General features: G+C 36.0%; 1 long non-coding RNA gene across 3 annotated transcripts in view; it reads left to right on the top strand.

The window, feature by feature from the left end:
• The window catches only part of LOC147915745 (uncharacterized), a 145,763-nt gene that overhangs the window by 73,956 nt on the left and 50,226 nt on the right, over positions 1 to 21,581 (top strand). The window contains exons 4-5 of one of the 3 annotated variants that reach the window (XR_015554175.1): positions 1,459 to 1,608; positions 4,897 to 5,312. The exons of the other annotated variants lie outside the window; for them this stretch is intronic. This is a non-coding gene — a long non-coding RNA (uncharacterized LOC147915745). Of the gene's footprint in view, positions 1 to 1,458; positions 1,609 to 4,896; positions 5,313 to 21,581 lie in introns of those variants that run through there. 3 annotated transcript variants of the gene reach the window in all.

Here is a 21,581-nt window from a genome sequence, read left to right on the forward strand (position 1 = left end):
TTAATTATAGCCAATTTTCACTATAAGGATAAGCAGATTTAGCAAAATTCACAAAATTAATTGTACTGTTTTCTAGAATATTATTAGTAGCCACATAAAAACCTTGAAAATACTCCTGACAAAATGCCAAAATAGCAAAATTTATTATGTGGTTTATGGTATGATATGCAAAGCCATATTAGTAAATATGAATACAAGTGCCTGTCTCATTTCATCATTTCAAACCAACTATCACTTTGCATTTCCAATCTGCATTCATCAAGTAATGCAATAATGATAAGCGCTTGGAATTTGAACATGAGTACTAATCAGTAGATCTTTCTCAAAGAAGCAAGATCATTTTAATTTGCTATATTTCAACATGTTCAATAAAAACAGGACAATGTCTAATAATGAAACAAATTACTATGCATAATTATCAGTTGCCACAATTCTTTGTCAGAAGTCATATTTCTAAAATCATCATAATGTAATAATATTAAAAAGAACATTCAAATTTACTAGTCATCTTTTTTTTGTCAGTTTGTCAATGTTTTGCAAAGCTGCTAAATTGGATATTTTATATGTTGATTCAGAAGTATATATTACATGCAGATGTATAGTAGCATTTAGACAAACTGTTCATACCCATATATTATGCATGCAAATCAAAAATGGTATACATTTTACTGTATAATATATCCGAGCAACCTTTTCCCCCTAAAAATTTCCACAATTCTTTTTCATGGAACTGTAGTTACTTTAGAGGAACTGCAACTAATACTGATGATGTATGTTTGAAAACTCCAGGATCATGGGTAGATTGAGACACCAGCCTGAAAAAGGAGTATAATTCACAAGAACCAACAGCAAAAAAAATAAAGTTAAACTATTGTCTAAAGATGCCCTTATTCTATAAATCCTGGATTTCCAAAACAATTTATGGAAATTTGGAAATTACCAAAAAGAAACTCAAATATCTTGATATACAGACAAACTCTCTCTGAGCCACCTGCAACAACTGGACACTGCTAACATATTCAAGCATCTTCCTATATTAAGAAAAAGAATGGGACAAGCAAATAAGCAGAGAAACAAAACTCACTAAATTCAAACACAGCAAACAAAATCTTGAACCATTAGTCCTAAAATCCTCCTCCCTCTGCCATCTCTCTCCATCCCTTCACACAAGTAAGCTTCTTGAAAGATTGGTCTACGTTAAGTATCCTCACTGCCTTATCCAGTTCACTCTTCAATCTGCCACAATGTGTCTTTGACCATTGAGACTCCACTGGAGTCACTTTCATTAGCGACCTCCTAATATCCTTATCCATGGACTCTTTTATCATCACTTCCCTTAGTGAATCTTTCTGAAGGACCAGCTTTGGTAATTCCTTTCCTTCAAGCAGCCCTGGCTTCTGTGTCACTTCCTAGGCCTCTTTTTTCAGTTTGAATGCTTATCTTCTGCTTGCTCCTTAGATTGGAAAATCAGAAGAACTCACTCAATGATTGGATCAGGAAGTAAATTTTTCTGGTATCAGAACTGTAAGGTCTGACAAATTTGGAAACTGTAATAATTAGGAGCCAAATATAATGACATAATGAAGAAAATTTTCAGCAGGAGAAAAGGTAAGATTTTATAATGAAAGACATGATTTTGACATTTTCCTTAAATCATCTTTTTAGGAAAGGAATTTAGAGGAAATATCTTGAAGGAATGGTTACATTCTATTTGCAGAGTCAGAATAGAAGATTAGCAATTACATGCAAGTGTGAGTAAATTCTTGGACAAAATTTTGCATTTTATGCTATGGGACAATGGGACATGACGTTGATTTCCCCTAGAGTTTATGCTGACAGTCTTTTTTTTCATTCTAAGCACTTTTTCCAGTGTAAATTTAGGAATATCCATAGCTTCAACAGAGAAAATTTGTTAACGAATAGTAAAAATGTATTATCAGCCCAGACCTCGGCTCCAGAGCCAAACATCCGGTTGTCCATTGCCCTGTCTCTTTTGATATCACAAGGCTGTTTAAACTTATTGTCCTTGACAGAACACAACAAATATGATTGTGTCATTCTCCTATATAAATTTCTTCAAAACTGTGTACTTAAAACTGCAGAATAAGTACAAACTCAATTAGAATAACATATAAGTAACTTTAATGTCCAATTTCTGCCTAAATGTCTAGTCTCAGATCCTGACACTCAAATATAAGCTAGTGTACATTCTGATTGTACCAACTCTCACTCTTTTCTGATTTTTTTTCTTTATTTTGTTTCTCTCCTGGCACCTTCATTTCTCATTGATGTAGCGCTGACGCTTCTTTCAAGTTTCAGGTTTTTTCCATCTTAGTTTCAGCCTCTCTATCATTTAGCTTTTCTCCAGTTAGGTTTTCTCTAGAAAATATCCCCTTCCCCTTCAACTAGATGGGATTCAGGTGGTGTGCCATGCTCTCCTAGTCTACAATTACTTAATTCATGGAGCATCTGCTCACTGTTTTTATAATTGCGCATTTACTGATGAGAATTTGAAAATAGTCTGGAAACCCCTTGAAGGAGGAAACTGAATTTGTTGTATTTTCCTCATGTCTTGCATGATAGCCAAAATATTGTAGATGAATATATTTCCATGGATTCTCTAAAATAAAGACAGATATGTTATCAAAATAGGTTTTCAAAGTGAAAATAAAGTAGAAGACTGGTTGATGGCAAACTTAGAAGTTAAGATGTGACAAAATCCAATATGGATTGAAAAGAAGAAACATGGAAAGAGGAGAGACGTGACCAGTGGCACTGAGCAGGGGCGGCGGCGTCTTGAGATGGGAAGAGTAGAATCCGCAGTGACCAGAGCAGTGAAGTAAAGCAGTAAAGCAGAGGGACCGACAGCAGCCGTTCTGAGGGCAGAGCAGAAACGCCTCAAAGGCACAATTTCATTCATATTAGTGTAGATGTGAGGACGTGGACTAACTATCCCCTCCTTTCTTCCAGTACTTTCTAACATAAGCATGAGTGAAGGTTCCATAATCAAAACTTTTGACTTACTGGTGGACTACTGTATTTTAGACAAAAACCAGAACCCATTGATTACTGAAGGAAAGGAAAAGTACACTCCAATAAAGCCCATTCAAAATCATTAAATTTATAAGATTAAAATATATGTAATAAAAAACTGTCTAGGAAGATGTATCACCTGAGATTTCTGAGCTCGATGAGAATAAGACAGAAGTTCACTTTACATGGAATGGCATTGTGTAGTTACTACAGAGTTGTTAAAATGTGAAGTCCAAAGTATTTATTTGGTAACATAAGATGATGTCTATATGTAGGTCTTGATGAAATCATCTTTTAATAAAATATATAAAGGGCAAATGCACAATGGCATAAAGTTCTTTATGGAGAAGTCACTATATTTCATGTGCGTAAGGGTGTATACATAAATTTTATGGTTTAAGATTTCGCTGTTACTTTATAGGGAAATATTGCAAGACTGTCAGTATTATGTATTTATTTCCCTATAAACACTTCCACTGTACTTTGAGAGTGAAAGTGTAAGGTTCAAAGCCTCATGATCCATGCTTTTAGGTTTCTCATAGATGTAGTTGATTAAATCAAAAACCATGATACATAACTCTGTAACTCCCCAGGCTCAAGGAAGAAGGGGCCATCCAGGGTGTTAGGTATTTGGGGGCCTCTGGCAATTGGGTATGTGTGTATTGTAACCCAGGAGTGCTAGAGCCTGACGATGGAAGGGATGGGGCTTAGTAAACTGCCCGTGAAGGGAAATTGAGAGATTTTACCCATAACACCAAAACTAAGTCAAGCTAGCACATGTGAAGTTTATATCACATTGGGATGTTAGGAATCAGTGCAAGATGTTGCTCTGGCTTCTGTTTTCTGTGTCTCTAATTCAGGAGTATCATGTCCTTCTGTTAATAAATGTACTAAAACTGAGGTAGGCTAACTTGTTAGCTTGCTATTAGGTTACAGTGTCAGACCCTCCACAGTTTCTAACTTAACAATGGTGTGTGTCCAGGATCTCCTTACATGGCACCTATCTATTTCTTTATTTATGTAATGTCATCTACTTATTGTTTATTGACGCATTCATTCAAGAATAATCTTTACGTTGTATTACGTGCAAGGTAGATTTTTAGACACTGATTTGTACCTGGTACTCAAGGAGCTAGAAATAAGTTAAATAATAATATATAAATATGTAAACTATAAATCACAATCAACTAAGTCCAAAAGGCAAGATACCGGTTAATTAACATTGGGTGTTCACAAGGCAATGATTTCTTTCAGTTAGAGTCAGGAAATGTTTTATGAATAAAAGAATATATGAGTTGAGTCCAGGAGAATTTATACATGCAGCGAACAGAGGCAAGGAGGGCTTTTTAAGCTAAGGGACTAGATGCAGGCAGGATGCAAAGTCGTGAGGTACACGACTGTGGAGCATCCTATAGTAAGATCTGACTCACATGTACAGAGTAGTGAGAGAGAGGAGAGAGCTGTTCAACGTGAGCAGAAGACAGGCTGCCATTCCCAGAGTTGGATTTCTTTGAAAATGGCTAAGCATTAAAGATACTTTAGGGGAATTTTAGCAAAATCACTATATGGAGAAAATCCTAGATCATAAAAGGCCTGTAAAGATGCTTTTGCAATAGTATGGGAATAAGTTCAAAGGAATTAAAGAAAAGAAGTAGAATTAGAAGAAACTGGCAGATATGTGAGATGTAATAAGTGAAAAATGTGTAGGATATAATGCCTTATAGGACAAAGGGTTATAGCAAGTAAAGGAAGCAGTCAGAAATAATTCTAACACTGAAATATGGGGAACCTAGATGGATGCTACAAATTGGCTTACTCAACGTTCTTTCCAAATTCTTACTAGTGTGCTTTTCTCTACAACAGCTCCCAGAAAACTGTCAACTACATATCCCAGCTTCCCCTGTAGTTACAACTCTGAAAATGATTTAGGTACTACTAATCAGATTTACTCATCCACAACTTACACTCAGAACTGGGTTAAGTGAAAATAAGGTAAGTGCATCAGGTATCTATTTTGCTGATGTAGATATCGGCAGAGGCAATGTGGTTCTGTGGTTCCCGCCTTCGTGATGTTGCGGTTTCCTGCATCAGCAGTGGTAACATTCAAATTTCATCACTAAACCAAAATGGTCAAGTTTCTGACATGTTTTCATGCAACGATGAGTAGCTTTTGCAATCCTAACAGAGGCAGTGTAATTTGGGGGAGGAAGTTTGTTTTAGAGTTTTTGTCTGCAACCTATTATTTCAACTCTTCCAATTTCATTGTAAGCAAACTAATGTCAGGTAAGTTCTTTTCTACTTAAATTAGTTATTGTTTGTAATGGAATTTTAACCAATATAATGATTGAGTATTTTGATGCCAGTAATAAAAGAAGGCAAATTCTAAAAGACTTAATGTTTAAAAGAGGATAAAGATGAATTTTCAATTGCAATATATAAAGATAAAAAAAAGAGAAAAGAAAAAAGAGACCAAAACTTTCCTTTAGAAATAGAGACATAGGGGGAAATAAAGTTTTGAGAAAACTTGGTTGAAAGTAGATAATAGACAATAGGGTTAAAAATTTTTTTAAAAAGGAAAGAAAAGATCTAGGGAGAGGACAGGGGCCATAGGGCACATTTATTGTGGTTTTATCCCAAAGCAAATTTTAAATTGATGGCAGCTTAGTAAGTGTGTTATAAAATTTAGTAATAGCACAGGCTAATCAAACAGTAATATCTCTGCTTGGTAACATTTGGAACTTCATTGTTCTATAAGATTAAGTTGTTGAGACAACCAAAGCAACAACCACATGGCATGGCCTGGCTACATTAATCCTTTGAACTTGACTTTTCTTTATATTTACAGAGACAAAATGAAAAGGAATAACCATATGGAAGCAATGATTTAAAAAATGTCTCTATGGGGCTTTGGCTTGAATTATTACTATTGCTTTCCTTTATCAATCAGATTAATGATATAATTACTATGCATAAATACAATGAAAGAAGCATTATGTAGATGAAATAGCACAGGGGTTCTGACATGTAAAAATGTAAAAAATGAGTGATCATCATTCCTCTTAAAACTGTAATTACTAACTGTGTGACCTTGAATTAACCATCTAACCTCTCTAGGCCACAGACAGGTTTCTCAACTCTAAAATAGAGAGTTCGTATAATCTTAACTTTCCTACATTCTTGTGACTCTTGGAGGAACTATAGAAGGTAGTTAAGAGTTCATACTGTGAAATCATGTAGACTTGGGTTCATATTTCAATGCAAATTTATTTTTTTTGAGATCAATCATTTATCACAAAATGAACAATTTCCATTTTTAAACATGCGATCATTTTTCTTCAGACTTAACTCAAAATTAAGAAACAGAACTTTATTCAAATTTTACAAATAACCTTTATATTTCTCCTGAGATTAAGCATGAGAAAGTTCAACCTGAAGTTAGACGTTATTACCTAAACAGTTAAGCATCTGAAAATAAAGCTGAGAATGAACATGCATTTAGCAAACATAATTAAAGCATCCCAATGAAGTAGGACAATGAATAGTGATGGAAACTGAAGTTTAATTTGTTCTGTGAAATTTCTAGCAATGTGACTTTGGTAATTTATTTCAGTTCATTATGTCCCACCTCATCTATAAAAGGAGGATTACCACAGGGACCTCCTGTCACTCTCACGGTCCCACTGCTTCTGCATAGCACTTTTGAGTATTCGCTGCGTGCAAAATTATTTAACTATATTTACCCATTTATTTATTTATTTATTTATTTTTGTGAGGTAGACCAGCCCTGAGCTAACATCCGATGCCAATCCTCTTCTTTTTTGCTGAGGAAGACTGGCCTTGGGCTAACATCTGTGCCCATCTTCCTCTACTTTATACGGGGCGCTGCCACAGCATGGCTTAAAGAGTGGTGCATTGGTGAGCGCCCGGGATCCGAACCTGCGAACCCTGGGCCGCCGCAGCAGAGTGCACGCACCTAACCACTTGTGCCACCAGGCCAGCCCCTACCCATTTATTTTTTTATTGAGATATAATTGACATATAAGATTATATATAGTTTCAGGTGTACAACATAATGATTCAATATTTGTAGATATTGCAAAACGATCACCACAACAAGTTTAGCTAATATCCATCACTATTGTTTAAAAAAAAATTTTCTTTGGATGAGAACTTTTAAGATTTACCCTCTTAGCAACTTTCAGATATGCAATACAGTATTTTAACTACAGTCACCATACTGCCATTATAGCCCCATGATTTATTTATTTTATAACTGGAAGTTTTGCTCTCCTTCACCTGTTTTCCCAATTCCCCACCCCCCGCATCTGGCAACAATCAATCTGTTCTTTGTATCCATGAGCTCGGTTTTGGAGTTTTTTTTTTTTAGATTCCACATGTAAGTAAGACCATATGGTATTTGTCTTTCTCTGTCTGACTTATTTGACTTAGCATAATGCCCTCAAGTTTCATCCATGTTGTCACAAAAGGCAAGATTTACTTCTTTTTGGGGCTGCATATTATTCCATTATATACTTATACCACATTTTCGTTATCCACTTATTCATTGATGGACACAGTTTGTTTTCACATCTTGAGTATCATGAATATTACTATAATAAACATGGGAATGCAGACATCTCTTCAACCTCCCATTTTCATTTCCTTTGGATGTATACCCAGAAGTGGGATTGCTGGATCATATGGTATTTCTATTTTTAATTCTTTGAGGAACCTCCATCCTGTTTTCCATAGTGACTCCACCAATTTACATTCCTACCTATAGTGCACAAGTGTTCCCTTTCCTCCACATCCTCACCATACTCACTTATCCTTTACAACAGTCTCTGAGGTAATGATGCACTCAATAAACACGTCAATGTGTGCAATAGCACCTACACATAGGAACTGACCCTGTGTTAGCTGCTGAGTATAAAGTAGAGTCTCTGCCCTGAAGGAACTTACAGTCTAGAGTCATTGATAGAATATAAAATTATAAGTAGAGAAATAAATTTATACATTTTAGCTGTGTTAGAATCTACTACGGAAACAAAAATGGCCGAGATAAAGAATTATAGGCATAGGGAAGACACTTTAAAAAGGTGGGTCAAAGAAAGCCTGCCTAGAAAGACTTGATCTGAAAAGCGAATGATGAGAAGAAGGTAGCAAATATCAACAGTGTAGAGAAGAGATTTCTAGGTAGAGGAGAAATCGTGTTCAAGGACATGGATAAGAAGACCTAAAACTATTTAAGGAGCAAAAAGATGCTTTGACTGGAACATGGTGAATGGAAAATTTCCATTCCATTTTGACTGGAACATGGTGAGTGGGGGAAAGCCCACAGATGAAGAGAGAGCATTGTTGGAGGCACAATCTTAGCCTCAGAGGCCATGATAAGAATTTGCATTTTATTTTAAGGGCTTGGGAAAGCAGTGAAGCTTAAATTAGACTAGTGGCATCATTCAATTTACCTTTTTTTTTTTTTTTGTGAGGAAGATCAGCCCTGAGCTAACATCCATGCCAATCCTCCTCTTTTTGCTGAGGAAGACTGGCTCTGAGCTAACATCTATTGCCAATCCTCCTCCTTTTTCCCCCAAAGCCCCAGTAGATAGTTATATGTCATAGTTGCACATCCTTCTAGTTGCTGTATGTGGGACGTGGCCTCAGCATGGCCGGAGAAGCAGTACGTTGGTGGGCGCCTGGGATCCGAACCCGGGCCGCCGGTAGCGGAGCGCACGCACTTAACCGCTAAGCCACGGAGCCGGCCCCAATTTACCTTTTAAGAATTACCATGCTCACCGCCATTTTATTGACAGGAAAATGTTAATTACAAGGTTAAGATCACATTGCTGAAGTGGCTTAGTCAAGATCCAAACCTTGGTGTGTAGTTCCTCTAAGTTAATTCAACTTCAGTCTAAAATCAACATGTTCTTGAAGGTTGAAGTTTTACTGGGAAATATTTCTTAATTGTTTTTCCACTGAATACCTAGTTTATTCAAAAATGTAGACAAAAGTAAAAATAAATGAGATGATTCTGACCTCTTTATTGAAAAGAGCGTAATTTTATTTTGACCTGAATATGCCCCACATGGCCTCTTTTTCATTTTTCTCCCTTGTATATTTTAAGTCAGAATATCAATAGTATGAGTAAAGGATGGTCATTTTGGGGAGGCAATCTAGTGGTCCAGATAAGTATGCAAAATTTTTTCCAACTCAATTTTAGTTGTAATACAAGGCTAGAGTTTAATATTATGAATTCAATGAAATAGCAGATTAATATTTACAATAGTTTATATTTCAAAGGCCTCAGTAAATACTTACTTAAAATGATATGAATTTTATTTTAAAATTAATTTTATATTAATAGTACATGAAAGAGACTGCTGCTAACGTAAAACCACCTACATATTTGGTATTTATAATAATAGGCAATTTTTAAATTTCTTATGAAAGAAGAACCATGTGAAGATATAACAATACAAAATTTTGACTAAATAGTTTCAATGTTGAAACAAAAGAAGAGTATACAAAAATTCATTTCTTGATTGGATCAAATTTTTATGAATTGTCTCATATAAAAGCATATTAAAAGTTTCCCACAATTTACTTCCAGTGGAAGGTAGATGACATATTTTAGCCCAATAAAAACAGAAGGGGGGGGTCTATGCATCATGTGACTCCACTCACTCGCTCTCTCGAGTAAAATTGTTTTTCAAGGATCACTGTACTTAATATTCATTATAGATGAAATTATTCATGGTTCTTCACTATTTTCCAAGGACTGAGTACTCTATCTTGGACCACAACACCTAACAGTTTCAATTTCCCTCATAATAGAAAGATATCAGCATTAATATTAACTTCAACACAAATGAACTTACTAATTTCAAAATAAGTGCCTAGTCTGCAAAACTGAGTGCGTAGTCACATATGTTCCTCTAGTAAAAAATACTGCTAATTTTACTTTTGTGACCTTTCCTCCCCTTGACCTTCATAGATATACGATCACCAACAGAGTCGACAATCTTTCTCTTCATAAACGTGCGATGATTTTACTTGGCTGGATGTTATTGTTGATTAACAGTCAGTAACCCAGTTACCCTTTTCTTCACATCCTTCAATGTTTAGAACCAGTGTTATTTGCTCTATATTGTGATCATCCTCTTAGCTTGTTTACCTTTGTCAAAATTTATTGTGAAACCATCTCCTAAGGCTAAGTTATATCATCACAAATTCATATAATTCACACTTGTCTTCTCCGAATGCGTTAGTGTGTGATGTGTGTATGTACATATGCACATCTATGTGCATGCTTATGTGTACATGTGTAAATGTATGTTTCTTTATGCCTGTTTTACTATGTGAACATGGATAATTTCCTCCTCAGTTTTCTGGCTCTTAAATTCTCCACATGTTCTCCCAGCACTTCATAACACAGCTCTTCACAAATCTACCATCTAAGAGATGAGCATATTGAAGGAAAGGTAGCAAATAACTAAAGCGTGAAAAGATAAGAATTAAATTTAAAACCATGCATTTTAAACATTTTAATAGGTACCGAGGACAGGTGTGGTAGAGTATGTACACAAATGAAATTGATGTAGCCCTCACACCAAATTTAACTTGCAGTCTGTGAGCAACACAATGCTACAGTCATCCCGTGGTATCCTTGGGAGATTGGCTCTAGGGCCACCCTTGGATACCAAAATCTGTGGATGCTCAAGGCCCTTATACAGAATGGTGTAGTATTTTCATATAACCTGTGCACATCCTCCCCTACGCTTGAAATCATCTCTAGATTACTTATAACACCTAATACAATGTAATACAATGTAAATGCTGTGTAAATAGTTGTTATAATGTATTGTTTAGGGAACAATTACACGGAAAAAAAAAGTCTGTACATGGTCAGTGTAGGCACAACCATCGTAGGCCTTTCAATCCTCGGTTGGTTGAATCCCTGGATGTGGAACCCGTAGATACAGAAGACCGACTGTATTCATAAAGAACAAAAGAACAAAAGAGTTAAGGATAAAATTCCCTATAAACTAAACCTTTCAAACAAAACATTGCTATTAAAGTTTCATTCTGGAAACAATTCAGTATTTGGTGAAAAAATGATTGAATAAATGATATTTAATTATGTAGGCTATGTTTGAATAATATATTGATATCTTCAAGTACTAAAATATGGGCATGCAAGTTAATGTATTCAATTCAGACTGCTAGTTACCAATTTCTTTTTTTTTTTTTAGTGGGTAGAAGGTCAAATAAGGGAGTAAATAATTACCTAAATAATTAAAGTTCAGTTATAACATAATTTCAAGACATTATATTAGGACTCTGGAGGTGTCATTATTACCCTTCTATTAATTAAAATGAATCCAGACTAATATGGTTAATTATTTACTAGACTTGATTTTTAATTTTTGAAGAGATGATAGTTGCAGCATCAACTCAGTATCCATACTAAATATCCATTGTATTTAAAATGTAATTAATCCATTTTGTTAATTTTTTCACCTCCTTTCGTGCTGTTTCTCTATTTGTTCACATGTTGTTTTACATATAATATAATATGTGATATTTATATATTCCAAATTGTATCTTTATATTTGTAAACAAATAGAAATATAAAGAAATTGTGGTAATTTCGTCTGTATAAATTTTATTAACATGGTGCCACCATACCAAATTTTAATCACAAAAGATTTTAGGTGGCAGGCATACAACAAAACATATTGAATACCAGAAATTATTCACCACTTCTTTCCTTTCCAGATTATAATGTGAGTATTCTGGAAAAGTTGGCTATTGTGATACCTCTATAAAGAATCTGTTTATGTTGATTTGGAATTGACTCTTTGGAAATCAGCTGATGAGATGGTCTTAAGACATTAAATGGTTCTTTCATTTCCAAATGACTAATTAAAAGAGACCCTAAATGTTATTTTTTTTTTAACTTTCCTTCTATTTTTAAAGAATTTTAAATTTATTTTGACTTAATTGTGTCTGGTGCCAATAAGAACAGCAATCAGTTTAGCGTTGGTTTCTAGCTCCTAATTCTCAGGCAGTCACAGAGGATGTTTAGACAGTTTAAGAAAGGAAGAGAGAAGATGTATGGTTTCATAATCAGATCCATTCACTCATTCATTCAAAATATAGCTATTGCTGGCCCCTGTTCCAGATGCTGAGCTAGAGCAGCGAATGTCTTTGCATTTATTGAGCTTCTATTGTGTTGGGAGAGACAAATAAACTTCCTGAGCAGATAAATGCATGTTTAACATATAGCAGTAACCTATGCACTGAAAGAAATAAAATGAATGATAAAGGAGAGATGTAGGGAAGGAGGCCTCTCTGAGTGTTGTCATAAGGCAGATTCCTGAAGGAAATGGGGGAACGGACCATGCCCAGGTCTAGAGCACCAATAAGTGCAAGACTGAAGCAGAAACAAGCTTGGCCTTGGAAGGTCCGCAGGAAGCTGAGTGTCACAGGGGGAGAGCAGTAGAGAGATGAAGTTAGAGAAACAGGCAGGGGCCTTGGTGATGAGAGGCCACTAAGACTTAGAGAAGGGGAGCATCATAATTAGTTATCTTTTTCAAATATCACTTTGATATCTGTTTTGAAAATAACAGTAGATGACTGAAAATCAAAACCAGGGACTTCACAGGCGAGGGCTGCAGTAGCCAGGCTATGTGTGATGGTACCTTTGGACACAGCTTCTCTAAGCCTGATACACAAGCTCAGGTGCTGCAACTCCACCAGGTCCCACCTGGTACCCAGGAGGCTGAAAAGATCCACATCTCAGCACACCCACAGCCATCCCCCACCCCAGTGCCCTGCGCCAGAATTGGGAAGGTCTTGCTTTGATGAGAACGGATGTGGTGAGAGGTGATTACATTTGGGATACATTTTAAAGAAGCAACAGAAGTTACTGATGGATTGGAGATGGAAAAAGAATGAGAGAGAGAGGTTAAAGATGACTCCAGCATTTGGGGCCTGAACAACTTCTAAGAGGAGGTATGCATTTTATTGAGCTTGGGAACACTGGGAGAGAGCAAATTTGGGACGTGTAGGGGAAAACCAGAGATCTACTTTGGACAAGTAATACTAAAACTCATATTAGGCATTCAAGAGAGATTTCAAATACATAGGTAGATGTGGACCAGAGGAGATGGCTATTTGAATTTGGCAATCACCAGCATTTATATGGTATTTGAAGCTATGGGAATGGATGAGATAACCTGAGACTGATCATAGATCAGATGATTCCTAATCCTGGCTGAGTTTTGGAGTCACTTAGAATATTATAAGTGATACCAATGCCAGGTCCTACCCTAGAGTTTCCGATTTAATTGACCTGAAGATGGAGCCTGGCCATCTGTATTTTTAAACCAAAGTAGTAAATTCTAAGGTGCAGCCACTGATATAGATGGAAAAGAGAGGAAATCTGAATATTGAAACCTGAGACATTCCAACACAGAGAGACAGAGAAATGATCTAGCAAAAGAGACTATGGAACAGTTACCTGGGAAGGAAGGAAATCGCATCTAAACTGTTCACTTGGCAATGACGAAAGCGTTTCCAGGCAGGAGGGGTGAACTTTGTCTAAGACTACTTAGAAGTGGAGGCAGCAGACTGCTGAGAAGTTTCCATTCTAGTCAGAGAGACAGGGAGTGAAGAGCATGTGGCCTATGGATGCTTGTAGGCTGCTCCTGCTGTAAGGCATGAGGGCACCTTTCTCAGCCTGAGGAATCAAGAGAAGCTTCTGGGAGAAGGAGACTGCTCACTGGGAAATGAAGGAGTAGGAGTCATGATTTAGCAGTAGATTGTGGACAAGTTTCCAAGCAGACAGAATTGTCAGCAGAGATAAAGCAGAGCAATTGTGTGAGCTGCAGGCAGTTGAGTATTTCTGTAGGATAGAGTGGTTTGGGGAATGGCAAGAGATGAGGCCAAAAAGAATGACATGCGAAACCCTGAAATCCTTGGTATCTCAGTGTGCCAGGTCGAGGGGTTGGGCTTTAGCACAGGGCAATCAGGAGTTACTGAAAGTGCAAATACTTTTTAATCAAAATATCATTAAATAAATGTTAAAATATGCATATTAAAATGAAAACGTCATTAATGTTATCTTTTCAAATTTTTGTAGTTATGTGTCTAAGTATATATTGGATCATACATTCTGTAAATTTTGTTTTCTAATTATTTTGTGAACATCTCTTCACCACTGAATATCATCTGACTACTGTTTTAATTTGCACTTATTGATTAATTTTGACCTTGAGTATCTCTTCATATGTTTATTGGCCAATTGAATTTCTTTTGTGAATTAGCTGTCCACATCCCTTGTCCATTTTTCTTCTGTGTTATTTCTCTACTTTTCAGTAATTCCGGAGCGTGGTTTATACATTAACCTTTTAGTTGTCAAATAGAATTTAATATTTTCTAGTGTCTTCTCTGTCTTTTCCTTTTGGTTTTGACTTTTTACTATTATCTATATATACACATACAGATAGATGATTGATAGATGATAGATAATAGATAGATGGTAGATAGGTATGGTAGGTAAAGAGGTAGATAGATATTATCATAATACACATATGTGTTATAAGAAGGAAGAGCAAAATCTCCTTTTAGTGTCTGTGTCTGCTCAGATGCTCTCTCCAGGATTTGGCTTCAGTGCAAGAGACCTCCCTCACCTAAGATCCCCAGGGTTCAGCCCAAACTCAATGATTAGTCAAAGCAAGAAGGTAAAGTCCAGGTCCTCTGCGCTCAACGTGACACACTCCTGAAGGGCCCTCGCAGCCCAGAGGTCTCCGTGGGGTCGCCGTGAGCCCAGGGCAGTTCTCCCTGCGCACAGTCCTATCGCCCTCACTGCCCCAGGTGCTGATACTGAGCCCTCACCAGGAAACCGCCTGAGCACACATCTCCTTCCCAGAGCCAGTTTCCTCAGGAAACCCAGTCTAATACATCTTTATTTCTCAGCAGTACTTTTGTGGAGAGAAAATATATATCTTTATGTATCTTTCTCCCCTCTGAGAAATTGTATTCATAAACCTAACATTATTTTCTATAAAATTTTTTATAACTATTTAAAACTATAATGCATTATTTTCTTACTTTTTTGAGAATGCCATGTTTGCCATATAATAAACTGGAAGTTTTCTAAGTCTTGTTTCTAGACTTTTGATTCTCTCCAATTGATTTTGGTGCAAGTTCCTCATTATTATTGTTATTTATTTATAGCAGAATGTATTGTTTGATAATGCAAGTCCACATTGCAGTTGTAAGTTTGTAACACTTATTCTTAAAGATGAGCTTTCAAATAGTTTTGTTTAAAGATCCCTGCAAAAAAATGGAGGCTGGTATTAGTTATAGGTATTTCTTTGAAATTGTACATTAATTTTAGAATTGATTAATTATTTTTGAGAAATAATTTTTTGACTTCTCATGAGAGACATGTACTATTTGACCATTTATTCATGCTTTTTTTCAAGCCCCTCACGAAAATGCATGGTTTTCCTAATATGAGTTTGCTCATATCTTGTAGAGTTTGTCTCTCAGCAGTTTATTACTTCCATATAATATTAGTATAGAGGGAATCTATTTACCTGTATTTGTTCTTAACAGGCAACTTATTGAATCTTTTGTTGTTTCAAAAAGATTTTTTCAGCTGTTATTCTTGGGTTTTTTAGATAGATAATCTTAGTTTCATTAGGAATGTCAGATTTATTCAACACTCAGCAAAATGCTGAGAACAGTAGCTCAAGAAATTTGTGACTAAATGAATTAAGCAATGATAATTTTTCTCCTGTTTTCTCAAACATATAACATTTTTATTAATTTTATTTTTTTCATTACCTTAGATGCCATTTCTCTTATATTGTTATATAATATAATGCAAGGAAACATATTTTGTCCTTATTTTAGAGGTAAGGCTTCCAGTATTATATTTACAAGCATGATGGTTGTTGTGGTAAACTAATAATATTTTCTTATCATGTGAAGAAAAATATCCTTTACATCTGTTTAATAAGCTTTTTAAAAATAATCAGGAATGTATGGTATATTTTATATGTATTTTTCATTTTTACCCTTTGATGTATTAATTAGATGGCTTTACACCCTCCCCAACTTGGTAATCATTCTTCTTTACCAGGTAATAGGTTTAATTTGACAATATTTTCTCTGGAATTTTTGCTTCTGTAATTCACAAATGAGATTTCTGTTTTCTGAGGTGTTATTTCTTAGATTTTGGTAAGTCAACTTCATAAAATGAATTGACACGTTCATTGAAAGGTGATGAGAGACGTTATAGAAAGATTATTATGGCTGCAACTCCTACTGACTAGAGCTCCATGGCTGCGTGAGATGGGCCCATACATACTTTTATGAGACGGAGAAATGGAAGCCACAGCGAGCTTCCAGGTGTACTCACGGCTGTGAGATGGTGACGCTGTGCTGTCAGCTGCTCCTAAGAATAACCAACTTCTCTTTAGAATCCTATCAGTCCAACTGGTGAGTTCTTCCAAAATGTTGGTAAAACTAATTACTGTATGTTTTATAGATGAGATCACTTAGTGACTGATTTTCTTCTTGTAGAACTTAAATTTTTAGCAGCAGCATGTAAACAACAAAAATCAGAAATGAGCATGAGCGTGGATAACTTCTCCACATTTTCAGTTTTCTTTTTTGTTTAACATTGTAGCTTTTGATTATTTGAATAAATTTGATAGACCATTAATTTTTTTCATTCAAATTAATTAACATTTAGAAAGCTTTTCATACTCTTTATTGTGAATTATTATTAAAACTAAATCCTTTTGTTAGACTATATTTACAGGGAATGAATTTTTAAAATATTCTCTCTGAAAATCGTTTCTCAAAACATGTTGAAAATCCCCCATAACAAAATATTTACATCACTTTTCAACTCTTCTTAACATTAATTTTAAATGCAATAAAAAGTTACACTTTCTATATTTTTAAGCTACAGTTAGGCGTATTTTCCAATATACATTTAGTTAAAGACCAAGTCTTAAGCATTTTTAAGCTTATCTTTGGTAATTTTAGTACCTAAAATTCCAGGGGGTAGGTTAAATGGAATCTAATTTATTTGTCATATGATATACTAATTCCAACACATAACATATTGATTTGTACCTAAATATGTTGTTTGTAAAATAAAACCTTTGAGCTATATGTCATGCTTACTGGTTTGTGACAAATCAGTTAACTCAAGGAAAACAAGTTTGTATGTTATATTTGTGTGCATAATATAATGCTCAGCATGCATAGTTTATTGTTTTCATGAGAATTATATTGGCCTATGTAAATTATATTGGTTTCTGGTGAGATGAAAACAAGCTCCGTGTTAAATTGTGATGAATCCATCCCCTATAATATCTTCCTTCTTTGAAATATGCAAACGTTAAGAGTCAGTGATTGGTCGGGTGCATTTTTATTTAAGAAAGTCCGAGTGAAAAAATTGTATAATTGCCTTTAAATTTACTCTTCTCCACAAGAAATACACACTACCTATTAGGGAAGGAGGCAGTTATTCATTTGGCATATATTGATTCATCTTTCCCTGTACCTCAAGATTATACCAAGGGTGAAATTTGCTCCTGGGCACTGGAAATCATAGAAAACACTGTAAAAATGTCACATCAGATTTCTGACTTTATGCCTCGCATGTGAGGGTCCTTTATATTAATGACTTTTTCCTTATGTTAAGTAAAGAATGCATGACTCATAAAGACAACATTTCAAAGGGTAGAAATAAATGCTCCTTTCATATGAAAATTCTGTTATCCCCTGAAGAGCTAATGGAAGGAAAAAGAGTATTTCTCTCTTTCTGATTCTGTTGGATATGCACCGGGACTGTGGAATGGGGACAGTAGTGAGGGACTGATCAGAGGCATTCCTCCTCCCGCTCTGCACTCATTTCCAATAGAGCAGTGGCAGAGAAGGGGGATATTTATTTTGATTACTTTCATTTAGTTCCTTTTCTGAGGCAATACAATGCATTTAAACCAGTAGAATATATTTGAATGAACTAATAAATCACATATGTCATCTACAGAAAAGAAAACTTCTGAAATATATGAAACTGGAAGTTTCATAATGGAACACTTAATTATTTTAGAAAATTACAAATAACGTTTGTATTTCTAAAGCCCTTGCAATTTTCTTAACCAGCTTATATTTACACATATTGAGTACTTGTTTTAACTTATATTATGAAAAGAGAGATTGTAGAGCTATAACCCCTTCTGTCCCCAATCCTGGGCCAAAAGGAAACTACCTTGAAAAGAAGAGAAAATAATAACAGGAGTAATACACCCATGGATCCTATAATCACTGATCTAGGAAATATTTATTGTGGATCTGCTCTATAACAGATGCTATGCTCAATCTGTGAACATAAAGGATCCAGCAAACACTAACTTGAAATTTAACATGGGTAGGCACAGTCCTAAGCACATTCTCTATGATTATTTTACTGAATTTCACAACAACGCTTTGCCATTGGTGAAAGTATTCTAGAGAGATAGGGAAATACCACAGAGTGTTTTTTATAAGTAAGCAGAGCGACAGTCACAGACGGCTCGGATAACTTGTCCAGTGCTGTGAGCTGTAAGTGCCAGAGCCCACAATTTTAAGTACGTTATGCATGAGACAAAGAGATAGTGTGGGCAATGCCTCCAATATAAGACTACAAAGAAGGTTTTTAATATATTTTAGTTCCCTTCATTGTTTCTGACTCTATGATTATAGAATTAGAAAGTTTCTCTGCAGGTGACAATATTGTGCATATTCACTTTTTCATTTTTGTCATGTAATTATTCTTTTCCCAGGGTAAGAGTGCAGAAGTTATAGGCTTGGTTGCCATGTTTATTGAACGTTTTGAGGTATGTGTGTGTGTGTCCATAGGAGTGTGCGTGTGCATGTATGTGTGGTATATGGCACACAATGAGGGCTCAATTGATGGTGTGTGTATGTGTATATATACACATACACACACATATATCTTCAGCTGCTTCAACTAATAGATATCTCATAAAATCTAATAATGACAAAATATATTTTGGATTCTGTGTTTAAATAGAACCCTTAGTGTGCTTGGTCTTTGATAAAATCTCTGAAGAATGGCAACACATTTCCCAGGGTAATTGGTGATGGTCGGGATTTCTCCGTTCCCCCTCATCCATATTCAACTCCTATTACCTCTAAAAAAGAGTGTCTCATGTTGCAAAATTTAACTCTCCTATATACAAACAAGCACGCGCGCACACACACACACACACACACACAGTGACTTTAACATACTCAGTTTAAAAGATAAATAAGTATGGCTCTCGCGTGCTGAAAGTAAGCTCATCACCAGCTCCCCATGTCTCCATGCCTAATCATGACTACAAATAACAGGTGAGATTGGGGGCAGGCAGTGTCGTAGTGAAGCTATTAGCATCTTTCGAGTCAAATGAGCCCGGCTATCAACCCCAGTTTCTCTTAGCTAGAGTTACTTATCCTCTCTGAGTCTATATTCTCATTTTTTATGAGAATATTGAGTTGTTTTGACACTTAAATAACGTAATGTAAGTAAAATGCTAAGAAGACTGCCTGGCATACAATGAGGGCTCAATAAATGGTAGCAATTATTACTTTTATGGAGACTACAAAACAGCCTTGCTGAAGGTTTTGAAAATCATTAATAGCTACAGAGCAGTACTCATAGTTAACAACCAGGTGGCTCTGAAGATCAAATGAGTCAAAAGCATATAAAATACTTCACTTAGGATCCGGCATGTTTATCAGTCCTGTTTCTCTACCTGCCCTTTGACCTATGGCTAAGGGAGACTACAGAATATTGTGTTACTATATCCAAACGTTAAGGAGAAAATGGGCATATTTTTATTACAATCATTTCACATCTGGTATCGTAACTGATGTCACAAAATAATAGAAAAAAAAATTCCTATTCTGAGTTAACATACTGCTTGGATGCAATGAGGGTTTATTAAATGATTTTCATGGGTTATTTTAATGATATAAAAAGAGGCATGAAAGTGTTTCTTGCTCTTTTTTTTTTTTTTTTGATGAAAGAGACTTGGCTCTGAGCTAACATCCGTTGTCAATTTTCCTCTTTTTGCTAAAGAAGATTGTCCCTGAGCTTACATCTGTGCCTGTCTTCCTCTACTTTGTATATGGGACACTGCCACAGCATGGCTTGATGAGTGGTGCATAGGTCCGCCCCTGGGATCTGCATCCACGACTCCTGGGCTGCTGAAGTGGAGTGCGCGGACTTAACCACCCTGCCACTGGGCCAGCCCCTCTTACTCTTTTTAAATCAAACTTTGGTTGGCACGAAGCCACTTTTCTTTGTTGTTTATTGCATTTTCAAACATTTAGTCTACAACAGTTAAATGTAAAGCATTAGTAAGATAAGATATCCATTGATATCTCGTTCAAACAGCCCGTTAACTTGGCCCTGGAAATCCTGTCCTTTGGTGGTTTTGAGCTTAATTCTTCATCCTGCAATCCCTCCTGATTTCAAAACCTGGCAAATGGCCCGAGGGGAGTGTTGTTTCCTGAGCTTGTTGCAGGATTCCTTCCTCTACGGAAACTGTCTCCTGCGTGGTGAGGCTGCAGGGCGCTGCCTTCGGGTATCCTGGTCAGCCCCCAGTCTCCTGCAACTCCACAAACCTCAGAGGATGTCCACAGCGAAAACCAGCTGTGTGTTTGAGGCTCTTCCAGCTTCCAGTGTGTTGCACCAGCTCTGTATGGCCACCCAGAATCTGTTGATTCTCCCCCCAGTAGAATGTCTCTGGTTGAGTCAAGCCTGATCACCAGCCCATGCTTGGAAGCAGCCAAACGTTACAGGAGAGGAAATGGCCTGAGATTGTGGCTCAGAGGAATGACACTTCCCTCTACAAAAATCACTTCTGCTAGTCTCACTGTTTCCAGCTTCCTGCTGTCTTTAAAAATATGATTTTTGCAGTTTCTTATCCCCTTTCTCATTTTCGCAGAAAGAGTATTAGCCTACAGTGACCTATGACACTCTACTCCAAATTGGAAAAATTCAATCAATTTTTAAAAAATCATTATTTATATTTATAGGATTATATATCAAAAATAAACATTTACATTTATAATTGTTTTTTTGGGAATCTACTATATTAAAGGTTTGTGAGCTTAATGTTCCTTATGAAAGGTGTCAAGATTTATGATGTTGACCTTATTTAGACATTTTTTATTTATCTGTTCCTTTTAGAATAAGTGAGTCGATGATGCAATACATGAACTTACCCCTGGACTTTATTATGTGAGATGGTTGTTGCTCGTAATTAACCCTCCATTTTCACTGATACGGATTAACAGAGCCTGAAATGTAGATATAGTTAGTGGAAGAGGTAGACGGCGAGGAGTCCCTCGTTCAGAGCTGAGTGAACCTTGTTGTGTCTTTATGTTTACCTGTCATATCTTATGATGTGAAAACTGAGATATCTACTCGCAAAAGGTTTTAAAGTCAAGAGGAAAATTGAGAA

Source organism: Ceratotherium simum, chromosome 13, assembly GCF_057802395.1.
Source record: "Ceratotherium simum simum isolate JZ-2026a chromosome 13, ASM5780239v1, whole genome shotgun sequence".
Lineage (NCBI taxonomy): Eukaryota > Metazoa > Chordata > Mammalia > Perissodactyla > Rhinocerotidae > Ceratotherium > Ceratotherium simum.